The 13,082-nt window shown below is 36.1% G+C and overlaps 1 non-coding gene and 1 pseudogene across 1 annotated transcript; one reads left to right on the plus strand and one right to left on the minus strand.

Annotated features, from left to right (window-relative positions):
• Positions 1-491: 491 nt before the first annotated feature.
• LOC124082054 (U6 snRNA-associated Sm-like protein LSm3) lies at positions 492-802 on the plus strand (annotated as a pseudogene).
• Positions 803-12,752: 11,950 nt separating this feature from the next.
• LOC124082177 (U6 spliceosomal RNA) lies at positions 12,753-12,856 on the minus strand. The gene has a single exon (XR_006848290.1). It is a non-coding gene; the product is annotated as a U6 spliceosomal RNA (small nuclear RNA).
• Between the last annotated feature and the right edge of the window lie 226 nt (positions 12,857-13,082).

A 13,082-nucleotide genomic window follows, 5' to 3' on the forward strand; every position in this document is an offset into this window, starting at 1 on the left:
AGCATATCTGTCTTTTAAAATTCCAGAGTTACTAACTGTGAAAGTTAGTAACTCATAATCATTAAGTGCAAATACCAAGAATGAGTTTTGGCAAAATGTTGGCAAAAAGTCCCCTTTGACTCAGTTTTAGTTCTCTACCAGCCTTTGGTTCTATTGTCTCTGATTTCCCAGAGAAAATGAGCACCATGGTCCTATTATAAGATATTTCCATTTTCCATTTCCTCCTCCTCCTCCTTCTTCTTCTTTACTGGAGATTGAACCCAGGAGTGCTTAACTACTGAGCCACATCCCCAACCTTTTTTATATTTTATTTAGAGACATGATACTGCTGAGTTGCTCAGGCCCTCGGCAACTTGCTGTGGGTGGCTTTGAACTCACGAACCTCCTGCCTCAGTTTTCCAAGCAGCTTGGGATTGATTTCTTTAAAAAAAATTTCTTAGAATTATTGCCTATTTAAAAACAACCAGGGGAAAGGCCTCAGGGTGAGAAATATGGGGGATGACATGGACTAGCAACAAACTACCAATACCATAGAGGAGCCCCTAGATCTCATTAGCCTCAGCCTGGATGAGCAAATTTACATGAAGATAAGAAATGATTGGTGTTTTGAGGCAGGTTACATGCTTATGATAACATTTAAATATGATCCTGGGCTATGTGGAAAAAAGATGTGACTACTATAGAAATCAATGAAAAAAGACTTATGAAGAGATATATAAGTCAATAAAGTCGAATACTCTAATGCTTTTTTGTCTGGGGAGATGGGGTTGTTCTCATTGCCCCTCTATTGAGAGTTGGTTGAAACAAATAATTGATTCTGTGTAGAAAATAGGAGACTTTGTACAATTGCCTCTTTAAAATGCACAAGATACTCAAAAGAGAAGCCTGCATAAGTTCTAATATTAAGAAATGGCCCAAGGATTCTTCCACCCTTGAGATGAGTTGATTTCAAAGCATTTACAACTTCTTAAGCTCAATGCATTTTTTTCTCCAACATTTCCAAAATGTTGAACGCTTTTTCAAGAGTTAATCTCCTCCATTATTCTTGCAGACAAGTTTTGATGTTTTTTAAAATTAGATTTGATGTTTGCTTTTGTTTTCTTAAAAAAAAAACAAGAAAGGAAATCTCAAAGTAATTAGATTCTGATGATAGAACATGAGGTGCTATGTAACTGGGATTTTCTTTTTTTAATATAAGACTTCCTGGACTATTCAAATCACATCACATCACATAAGTAAGCACTTAACACTGCCTACACATGCCTTGCTGTGTTAGGTTTCTGCAATACAAACACAGCATAACAGATTTATGTTTAAAGTATAGATATTGCAGAACACTGGAAAATGTACCAGACTCTAATCTTCAGGGTTAGAGATTTAAAAATGAAGGAGGCATATTTCCTGTCTTCCATGGATCAACATCTAATTAAAGAGCAATATTAGATTATGAAGAATGTGCTAGGTAATTGCCATAGAAACTATATCAGAGAAAAGAAGGCAACATTTAGTGAAGGTCCAGCCTATGGTAATGCTACAGTATGTCACCTCACAAACCCACAGTGTGGATATGTAGAAGCCTTATTTTCCGTTTTCAGATGAGATATCTAAGATGGAAGATGTTATATTTTTAACTCTAACTATTAGGGCATGTTAATTGAACAAATAAAGGGTTTTCACTGTGATATTTCCATGCATGCATATATTATACTTTGGTCATGCCAACCCTCCTTTTAATCCTCTTGTATTCTCCCCTCTCTCCCTTCCCTGCAGTCTCCTTCCCCTTTGCTAATGGCCCCTCTTCTACTTTCAAGTCATCTTTCTTTTGTTTGTTTCACATATGAGAGAAAACATGTGATACTTGTTTTTCTGCCCCTGGCTTGTATCACTCAACATGATGTTCTCCAGTTCCAGCCATTATTCCTGCAAACGACATAATTTCATTCTTCCTTATGGATAAATAGTACTCCACTGTGTATACATATCATAGTTTACTTATCGGTTGATGGGCACCCAGGCTGATTTCCATATATTAGCTATTGTGAATAGTGCCACAATAAACATGGGTATGCAGGTATCTTGTTTGCATGCTGACTTTATTTCCTTTAGATAAATATCCAGGAAGAGTATAGCTGGTCATATGGTGGATCTATTTCTAATTTTTGAGGAACTTCCATAGTGGTTGTACTAATTTACATTCCCACCAAGGGTATACAAATGTTCCTTTTTCGCCACATATTTGCCAATCTGACTGGGAAGAGACAACATCTCAATGTAGTTTTGATTTGCATTTCCATGAAGTCTAAAAATATTGAGCATTTTCTCATATATTTGTTGACTATTTGTATTGCTTTTGAGAAATGTCCATTTAGATAATTTGCTGTTATTTGACTACATTATTTGTTCTTTGGTTGTTTTTGAGTTCTTCACATGTTCTGGATGTTAATCCTTCTTAGATGAATAGCTGGCAAAGACTTTTCCCAATTCTGTAGGTTGTGTCTTCCCTCTGCTGTTTTCTCCACTGTGGAGAAGGTTTTTTTATTTTATGTAATCCCATTTGTCATTTTTTTGCTTTTGTTTATGCAGAAAAATCATTGCTATGTCAATATCTTGGAATGTTTATTCTATGTTCTCTTCCAATAATTTCAGTGTTTCAGCTCTTATATTAAAGTTTCTGACACATTTTGAGTTGATTTTTGCTCAGGATGAGAAGATAGGGGTCTAGAGTCAGTAGGCGAATACCCAGTTTTCCCAGCTGTCATTTTTTCAGCGTATGTTTTTTGACAACTTTGTCAAGAATCAATTGGCTGCATGGATTTATTTCAGGGTACTTTATTCTATTCCTTTGGTTTATGTGTCTGGTTTTAGTCCAACACCATGCTGCTTTTGTTACTAAGTTCCACAGTATGTTCCTTTATTTAGAGAAGCTATCATGAATGGATTGCTTTCCTGATTTTTTTTTTCTCAGTAAGTTCATTATTGGTATATAGAAAGACTATTGATTTTTGTAGGCTGGTTTTGTATCCTGCTACTTTGCTGAATTTATTGAAAGCTCTAAGAGTCCTTTGGGTTTTCTAAATATAGAATCATATCATTTTTAAACAGGAATAATTCGACTTCCTCCTTTTGCATTTGTATCTCTTTTATTTTTTTCCTTTTGTCTAGTTTTTATAGCTGAAGTTTCAAGTGCTATGTTGAATAAGAGTGATAAGGAGTGGCCACCTTGACTTGTTCCTTATTTTATTTTTTGGTACTTAGGATTGAACCCCGGAGATGCTCCACTGCTAAGCTATATCCCTGGCCCTTTTAGTTTTTTGAAATTTTGGGGAAGGGTCTTGCTTAGATGCTCAGGCTGGCCTTGGACTTGTGATGCTTCTTAGTCTGCCTCTTGAGTAGCTGAGTTCACAGCTGTACGTCACCATTCCAGGCTTGGTTCCTGATTTTGGAGGAAATGTCTTCAGTTTTTCCCCATTCAGCATGATATTGTCTATCTCTTTGTAATGAGCAGCCTTTATTATTGTTTTAGTCATCCATTTCACTGCTGTGACTTAAAGATTTGACCAGAACAACTGTAAAGGAGGAAAAGTTTGAGGGTGAGGGTTCATGGTTTCTAAGGTCTCAACCCATAGACAGCAGACTCCATTCCTCAGGGTTCCAGATGAGGCATGACATCATGGCCGAACATGAACGTGGTGGTGGTGGTGGGGAAAGGGCTCACATGACAATCAGAAAGCAGAGAGAGAGAGACTCCTCTTGCCAGATACAAATATATACCCCAAAGCCACACCCCCAATTCCCACCTCCTCCCTACCACTTCAGTTAGCACTCCCTTAAATCCCTATCAGGGGATGAAGTCACTGATTGGGTTAAGACTTCTCACAACCCAATAATTCTCCTCTGAACCTTCTTTGCATTGTCTCATGTGTGAGCTTTTGGGGGTCTCCTCACACCCAAACCTTAACAAGTATATTGAGGTATGATCCTTCTACCTAATTTATTCAGGGTTTTATCATGAAGGTATGTTTGTTTATTTTATTGAGATACTGGGGATTGAATGCAATCCCCTCATGCACTCTAACACTGAACTATATTCCTAGACTTTAAATTTTATTTCAAGTCGGGCCTTGCTGGCAGCTGGAAGTTTGCTGGGGCCCCTTTGGCTGTGGGGCCCCAGCAAACTTCCAGCTGCCAGCAGGGCCTCATTAAGTTGCCCAAGCTGGCTTCAAACTTGTGATCCTCCTGGCTCATTTCCCCTGCCCCCTACACCCTGCAACGGGGAACTGGGATTACAGGTGTGAGCAACCAGGGCAGGCAGGGATATTGAAACTTATTAAAGGCTTTTTCTAAATTTATTGGTATGATCATGTGATTTTTATCCATGATTCTATTTATGTGCTCTATTTCATTTATTGAGTTATATAGGTTAAAACATATTTGGATCCCTGAGATGAAACCAACTGAATTATGTTGTATATGTTTTAATACGCTTTTGCATTTGATTCACATGTATTTTATTGATGATTTTTGCATCTGTGTTCATCAAGGATATTAGTCTGTAGCTTTTCTTTTTTGTTGTGTCCTTATTAGGTTTTGGTAACAAAGTAATGCTGGCTTTGTAGAATGAGTTTGGAAGGGTTGCATCCTTTCTTATTTTATGGAATAGTTCGAGGAGCACTAGTATTAGTTCTCCTTTAAAATCTGGTAAAATTTACCAGTAAATTCATCTCATCTTGGACTTTTCTGTGTTAGAAGATTTTTTATTATTGCTTCAATCTCATTATTTGTTATTGACCAACATAGTTTTTTATATATACTTGGTTCAATTTTAGTAGGTCATATGTTTGCAGAAATTTGTCCGTTTCCAATTTATTGATCTATATATTTTTTACAAATATTCTCTAATGATCCCATGAATCCCAGTGGCATCTCTTGTAATATCCTCTTTTTCGTGTGTAATTTTATTTATTTGAATGTTCTTTCTCTTTCTTTTGGTTAGTATAGCGAAAGGATTGTCAATTTTGTTTATCTTTTCAAAGAACCTACTCTGTTTCATTGATCTTTTGTATTGTTCTCTTAGTCTTGATTTCATTTATTTCTGCTCTGATCTTTATTATTTTCTTCTTCCTACTGATTATGGGTTTAATTTGTTCTTGTTTTTCTAAGACCTTTAGATGCATCACTGGGTTATTTTTTGAGATCTCTGTTATTTTAATGTATGTGCCCATTGCTCTAAATTTCCTTTTTATTCCACTTTAGCTGTATTACCCATAGTTGGATATGTTATTTCCAGTTTTTTTTTTTTAATCCAGGAATTTTATTTTCCCTGTGATTTCTTTAATCACCCAGCATTTGTTCAATAGAGTATTTTTCAATGTGCAAGTGTTTGTATAGTTTCTGTAGTTTCTCATGCTGTGAATTTCTAGTTTCACTACATTGTAATCTGATAAAATGAAAAAATATTTGAATTGTTTTGTTAAGATTTGCTTTACACTCTAATATATGATCTATTTGGAAAAAAATTGGATGTGCTGATGAAAAGAATGTGAATTTGCAGCTGTTAGAATAATCTATAGATGTTTGTTAAGTCCATCTGATCTCTAGTGTACTTCAAATGTGGTGATTCTTGTTATGTTTTGTCTGGATGATCTATGTATAGGGGAGAGTGAGACACTGATGTCATCACTATTATTGTACTGGAACATTTCTCTCCCTTAATGTCCAGTTATGTTTGTTTTATATAATTGGGTGCTTTGACATTAAGTATATATGTATTTATAATTGTTATTTCTCCATGAGTAATTGTTCCCTTGATCAATGTATAGTGACATTCTTCCGTTTTTTTTTCTGATTTTTGGCTCAAAGTCTTTTTTTGTGGTCAGATATAAACATAGTTTCTCTTGCTTGTTTTCAGATTCCATTTGCATAGAATATCACTTTCCATCCTTTTCCTTTGTCTTCATAAGTTTTTACTGGTGAGGTGAGTTTCTTGCAGGCAGCATATTGTTGAGCAATTTTTTTTCTTAATTCAAGCAGCCAGTCTGAGTCATTTAATTAGAGAATTAAGACCACTTAATTCATGGTTTTTATTATTATTGAGAGGTACACACTTTCCTGTCGTTTTGTTGTTTTTTCTTCTAGTTGTTTTGAACATTCTATTTCTTCTTCTTTCATACATCTTAGAGTTTTGATGGTTTACTCTATTTTAATTATGGTTGATTCTTTACTAATTCTCATTTGCTTATCTACTCTTCTAGTGAAATTTTTTTTTTCCCCATGTTCTCATGTTTATCCTCCTCTCTGGATGTAGGATTTTTTTTTTTTTTTTTAGTAACTTTTGTAATACTGGTTTAGTGGTCATGAATTCTCTCAGTTGGAAGTCCTTGCTTCTGTTCTGATTCTGAAGGATAACTTTGCTGGACTTAGTAACCTAGGTTGGCAGTTACAGTCTTTCAGGGCTTTACATACATCATTCCATGTTCTTCTGTCCTTTAGAGTGTCTGTTGAGAAATATGCTGTTCTTTTGATGGGTTTGTCTTTAAATAATTTGGCACTTTGCTCTCATTCTTAATATTTTTTGATGTGTGTACTTTTGGAAGTTTAATTGCAATATATCAGAGAAATGTCTTTTCTGATCATGCTTATTTGAGGTTCTTCTAAATGCCTCCTATAACTGGGTATTCATAACTTTCTCGAGATTTGGAAAAATTTTCTGCTATTATTCTCTGAATAGATATTCTATTCCCTTAGCCTGCATCTCTCCACCCTTATTTAAACCACTTATCCTTATGTTTGGTGTTTTAATAATGTCCCTGAGATCTTCTGTCTTCTATTTAATCTTCTTCATTTTTTTTCTTTTTGGCGAGACTTTCACCAATAGATCTTTTAAATATTTATTTATTTTTTTCAGTTTTCGGCGGACACAACATCTTTGTTTGTATGTGGTGCTGAGGATCGAACCCGGGCCGCACACATGCCAGGTGAGCGCGCTACCGCTTGAGCCACATCCCCAGCCCCAGATCTTAAAATAGATCTGACTTATTGAGCTATCATTTCCAAGACTTCTATTTGATTCTTTTTCAGAATCTCTATCTCTTTATTTAATTGCTTTTTAACATCCAGAATTGTCTCCCTTAATTTATTTATCTGGTTAATTGTATCCTCTTGCAATTCATTAATCTTTTCAACAATTATTCCTTTGAATTCTTCAACTAGCACTTCATACACTGCTAGCTTTGAAATCGATTATTAGAGAGTTATGAAGTCTAGGAGATGTCATGTTGCCTTTTTTCATTTTTTAAAATGTTTACATGTTGAGATTTTCACAGCTGGTGGGATGGATATCTCTTCTGTTTTTATGCAAAGACCTTCTTATTAAGCAGCCTTCTCTTGATCATGAGCCCTGGGATATTAGCTTATTGTATAGTGTTGAGTTTAATTCCAATTGGACATTGTAGACTCAGGAAAGTTTGATTATTTGATTTGAGTTATACAGCAGAACCCTGATTTAGTCATAGGTTCACTTACAAAATTTCACAGGTTTTGAGTTAAATGTTTTTCCAGAGGGAACAGTTGGAAATTCAGCATTTCTCAAGGAAATGTCAAGTATTTCTCATTGTCTTCAAAGTCCTTAATCTGGTTCCAGTAATTAATATGTTCTCAATGTAAATGGCTGCATTTATAGTCAATAAACATGATTTAAGTAATTGTGGTAAAATTAAACTTGCCTTAACAATTCAAATGCATAATCACATATTTCCACAATATTTCCCAACATAAAAAATTTCCCATGTGCAAAATCATATTATTAAAATGACTGAAGTATGGCAAGATAGCAAAGATAATTGGATTTATTCTTGTGCTTGCATAAATGTTCTGTTGATAGGCCAGTCATGTTCGAATGAGTGATCAAATAAATACATATACAATTCACAAATTATTATAATTATATCCCTCAAAGTTTGCTTTTTCTTTTCATCTTGAAAAATTACTCATTTATGTTATTTCTGCTCAAACTATGAAATTTACTTATTCAAGAATCTACTGCATTTGAGCTATTTTAGAAGGAATTGACAAATTAATTCTGTCATTTATCTTAAAGTTTCTACTGATCAAATCTTCCTCAGACTTAGGAGCAGGTCTGTTTCTGACATTGTCAGAAATCTAACACTGAAAACCTCATGGCGTTTAGATACAGTCACCTTTTGTTTAGTGGATGATGAGCAAGAGATAGGGAATAGCCTCCAGCTGTGATATCCTAACATCACATTGGGAGGTTTGAATCAGCATAGTGGGAGTTTTTATACTCTGTACATACTACAAAGAGGGTCCCTCCTCATCCTCTTGAATAGCATATCACTAGCAGGGATTGCATTGTGTATTGAATTCTGATGACTGAGATGTCTGCCTTCCTTTTCATATATTTCTTTGTGAATGTGTTGCTGATATGCAGAACGCTCTAAAACACTCTGGATTCTCTTGTCCAGTTTTAAGGGCAGCATTGATCTCTCAATAAACTGTGACTTTTGAAAGTGTTATTTTCTTTAATTCTTTAAATGAAAAGTCATTTTACAAAGACAACATTTTTTTTCTCTCACAGAAGACTAAATATTTTACCCATTTGATATCCATTCTTTTAGTAAATAAAGTTATGTGTTGGCCATCACAGTGGAAGACCCATTTTGTTAGTCAATATTGATATGATTCTTAACTTGTCTGTCCTTTTTCATGGTCACTAGAGCAGATTTTATGTTATAAACACTGATCCAATTAGCAAAATGAAATACTTCTGAATTCAAATACCTAAAGACTTTGTGTGTGTGTGTGTGTGTGTGTGTGTGTATGTGACTAAAGTAACATTAATTGCTTAACTTTTAGAAAGATGGATTTTAATCTTCAACAGATACTTGATTATCAAAAAGATGTCAGTAAGAAGAGGGACATTCTAGAAAAAAATGGGCTGGTCAGATTAACTTCATTCAATCACACTGTTATAGTTCATAAAAAAAAAAAGGTAAAATATCATAGTATAGCTCTTGCTTTAGATAATCTAAAAAAAGACAAAATGGCTTGGGTTGCCAGGTTTTGAGCATGGTAATTAAGAAACTGATTTATAAAGCAGAGAAAGAATTCATGTCACTACCCAATACAAAGCAGATCTTCCAATGTGGAATTATTTCCATCTTGTTCTTAATCTGATAGAATGCTTAGTCCAGATCCCTGTCAAGTCAAATAACTTACGCAACTATTCATCCATTCAGCTCCAAGGCAAAAGATTAGTAATTCATATTTGCTTCATGAAAGTATGATCATAAAAATATCTGGACATATGTTGACCATCAAAATCAGGTACTGTATCTTTTCCTCAGAATTAGTTTAACTGATTAAATGTGTTCAATATATTGCAGCATTTACATTTATAAATTCATTTGGTTCAGCATGCTTTTTTAGGGCATATTTTTTGTTTATTAAAAAAAGCCTGGTTAGAATTATGCTTTGTATTAAAAAATTTGAATTTGAAGTGTTTTCCTAGTTTTGAATTGAGGATTCATTTTCCTAGTTGAGCACAAAGCCATAGCGATTCTAGGAGAAGCAGAGTACCTTCTGAGGACTATATATGGTACAAAATGCAACAGAACACTCATTTATTCCATGATTTCCAAATGTGGAGGAAAACAAGGAGCTACTTAGCTCTATTTTATAAATTCTCTCTGATGCCTATGCAGTCATGCTTCTGTTGATAGTTTTGGCTATTGTTACCATAAATGACTTGTACTGGTGACTGGGGAGTAAAGGAAGAACTTTATGTGGGTACATGCCACGATCTCCCATTCTGCTGCATGTTAAGGTAGTGTGACTTAGTGTCAATATCCACCTGAGATTTGAGGTGACCACTGTGCATGCCCATACCTGTTAGCTTCTCCAAAACAGAGGAAAGAGCATTGGTGGGATCTGTGGTAAGAGATGCCATATAAGATGAGTCAGGATTTCACAAATTACCCTGCCTATCAGTCTTCTTTTTTATTTTATTGACAACATTTCATTGTCAGCCTTCCCAGCCATAAGTTTTGGTTAGAACTGAGACAGAGAACGGTAACTGAATCTCAACTGACATTGAAAAGGAAAGAAATAGTAGAGAGAAGGCATAGAGCCAGTGTATAGAAGAAAAAAAATCACATAGAACCTGGGGGTGTAGCCCAGTGGTAGAGTACTCAGCATCTGGGAGGCCCTGCTTCCATCTCAAGCCCTGTTTAAAAGAATCACAGCTGGGGGTGGTGGTGCACACCTGTAATCCCAGTGGCTTAGGAGGCTGAGGCAGGAGGATCTTGAGTTCAAAGCCAGCCTCAGCAATGGTGAGGTGCTAAGCAACTCAGTGAGACCCTGTCTCTAAATAAAATACAAAATAGGGTTGGAGATGTGGCTCAGTGGTTGACTGCCCCTGAATTCAATCCCCAGTACGAAAGAAAGAAAGAAAGAAAGAAAGAAAGAAAGAAAGAATCACATAGAACTTAAAAAAGTCTTTTGGGAGGCTGATGTGGGAAGATCATGAATTCAAAGCCAGTCTCAGCAAAAAAGTGAGGCACTAAGCAACTCAGTGAGACCCTGTCTGTAAATGAAATGCAAAATGGGGCTGGGGATGTGGCTCAATGGCCTAGTTCCCCTCAGTTCAATCCCTGGTACACCCCTGCCCCCACAAAAAAGTCATGGTTTATGGTCAATGTCTCAGGATCTGGAGAGAGATATTTTAAAATTACAGAAAATTCTTTTAACGTTTCAGCCTTAGTAGAACTATAGAAAGCAATCAGTAAGTAATTTCATAGATCACTACTTGCATATTCACACTTTCATGTATTTGTTGGAAATGAAATTTAAAAATGTGTCCTTCCTCAATTATATCATGTAATTAATTTTTTTTCTTGCTGACCTACTCCAAGAGCTAGAGGATATTCTCATGAGGTTCAGGTCTTTGGTAGTTGTTTGTAGTGGCTGTTGTGGGGGCACTGTTCCATTACCTTCTAGGATGGTGCCCCTTATTTCTGTAGCTAATGGGAGCATTGGAGGCTGAGGATTCTCACCTAAGTCCCTCTGTGGGACTTGCCCTAGATCACCAAGAGCCACCTAAGCTGAGGTCTCATACCAGGGTTTTGCCCTTCCTCTCTGCTATCTAACTCTCCCCAACAGCCCATATCCACTGAAGGGAAGGTCTCTGTCTGCCTTCCAGGGACAATTCTGAAGAGTCCCCTCAGCTCCAGGGCTTTTTACAGATTTGGCTTAGGCCTTTTTGAAATTGTGTCACATTTCTGTCCCTTTTCTGTTCTATTTCCTTCCCTTCCAGTAGACATAGTGAGCCAATAACCCAGCTACATCCAAATCTTGTTTCAGGGTCTCATTTCTTGCAGTATTGCTGATGTAAACTTGGTCTGACTTGGTGTGATTCATTCTTGTTGACCAGAGCTATCCTTTTAGGTCTAGTTAACATGCACAGTGCAGTGGGGTTTAACTCTTGAGCTCCTAAGAGTACAGGGTATAAAAAAATATACCCTCATGTACAGTCACTTCTCTGGCATAGTATATTAAAAGTTCTCCAGTTGATTACATGCTGTGCAAAACCAGCTCTTCTCCAAACTATGGGCATATATTTATTTAATATTTATGGTGGGTATTATGGTTTGGAAATGAGGTGTCCCCCTAGATCTTCTCTTAATGCGCAATATTCAGAGGTGAAATGATTAAATTATACAAGCTGTAACCTACTCTGGCCATTCTACTTTGAATGGATTGGGTGGTGACTGTTGGCAGGTGTGTGGAGGCTGGGGCAGGTGGGTCGCTGGGGCAGGTGGGTCACTGGGGCTGTGCCCTGCAAGGATGCATCTTTCCTTCCCTCACTCTGTCTCTGCTTCCTAATCACACCATGAGTTGAGAAGTTTTCCTCTGCTGGGCCCTTCATTCATGATATGCTGTCTCACTTTGGGCCCAGAGAAATATGAAAGACTGAGACTTCTAGGACTGTGAGTCAAGTTAACTTTTTCTCCTCTATGTTACTCTTGTTGAGTATTTGGGTAACAGCAATACAAAAGCTGACTAAAACAATGGGCTTTACTTTGGGGTTCCTAGTTTCCATTTTTGTGACCAAACCTTATTTAAGACCTTAAAAATCCACTTCAAAGGAGTCTCACCTATGAAATCACCAAAAACTAAACCAAAACAAAACAAAGCAAAAACAAAAAACAAACAAAACCCCCCACAAAAAACCCAAACAAAAAATCAAACACGGTATAAAACTCTTTCTTTTTAATGTTCCTTGGATTTTATTAAGATTTGCTTACCTACCTGCACCCCCACAGGTTTTGAAGAAATGAACTCTATGAGGCCATCAGTGATCCTGATCCACTCTATTCAAATCAGCATAGCCATGAGGGTCCTCAAGTGTGAAAGAAGAGGCAAAGAAGCAAAGGAGAAACTGGCAGTTTCCTTTGAATAAATAATCAAATCAATTGAATAGCAACAGTAACTGAGCTGTGCTTACCAACAATATTTACTATTATAAAGACAAAAGTTTAAATAAAAATACTATCAAAGATATAATTTAAGCAACGATAGACTCAGCTCCAGTTATACTTTCTTCATTAGAAACTTTGAACAATTTTTTTCTTTTTTTTTGTATGAAAGTTACAATTTCAATACTAGATATTATCTATTGTACTTTGAGACTGTCCTTTTAGAATGTACAATTGTGAAATAACCTTCTAAGAACTGCACAAAATATGGACGGCTTCACAAATTTGCATGTCATCCTTGTCCAGGAGCCATGCTAATGTGTGCCTTGTTCCAATTGTAGAGTATGTGCTGTCGAAGTGAGTAACTGAAAAATTCTTTTCCGCAACTTTGTAGAGATCCTTATAAATTTTTTCTTTTGCTAGTCATACATATATTAAGACATATTTTTCCCTGGGCATAGTCCTTTTCCTAGATGATAGCATAATGTTTTATTATTATGGAGTTGTTCACATATATTCCCACATCCTCCACTGTCTGTTCCTTGGACAACTTTCACTCTTTCTGGGCTTTGCCTTGGTCAACTTGCCTTC

This window comes from Marmota monax, unplaced genomic scaffold (assembly GCF_021218885.2).
Source record: "Marmota monax isolate L192 unplaced genomic scaffold, Marmota_monax_Labrador192_F-V1.1 WCK01_AAM20220418_F8-fsc00044, whole genome shotgun sequence".
In the NCBI taxonomy this organism is placed as follows: Eukaryota; Metazoa; Chordata; class Mammalia; order Rodentia; family Sciuridae; genus Marmota; species Marmota monax.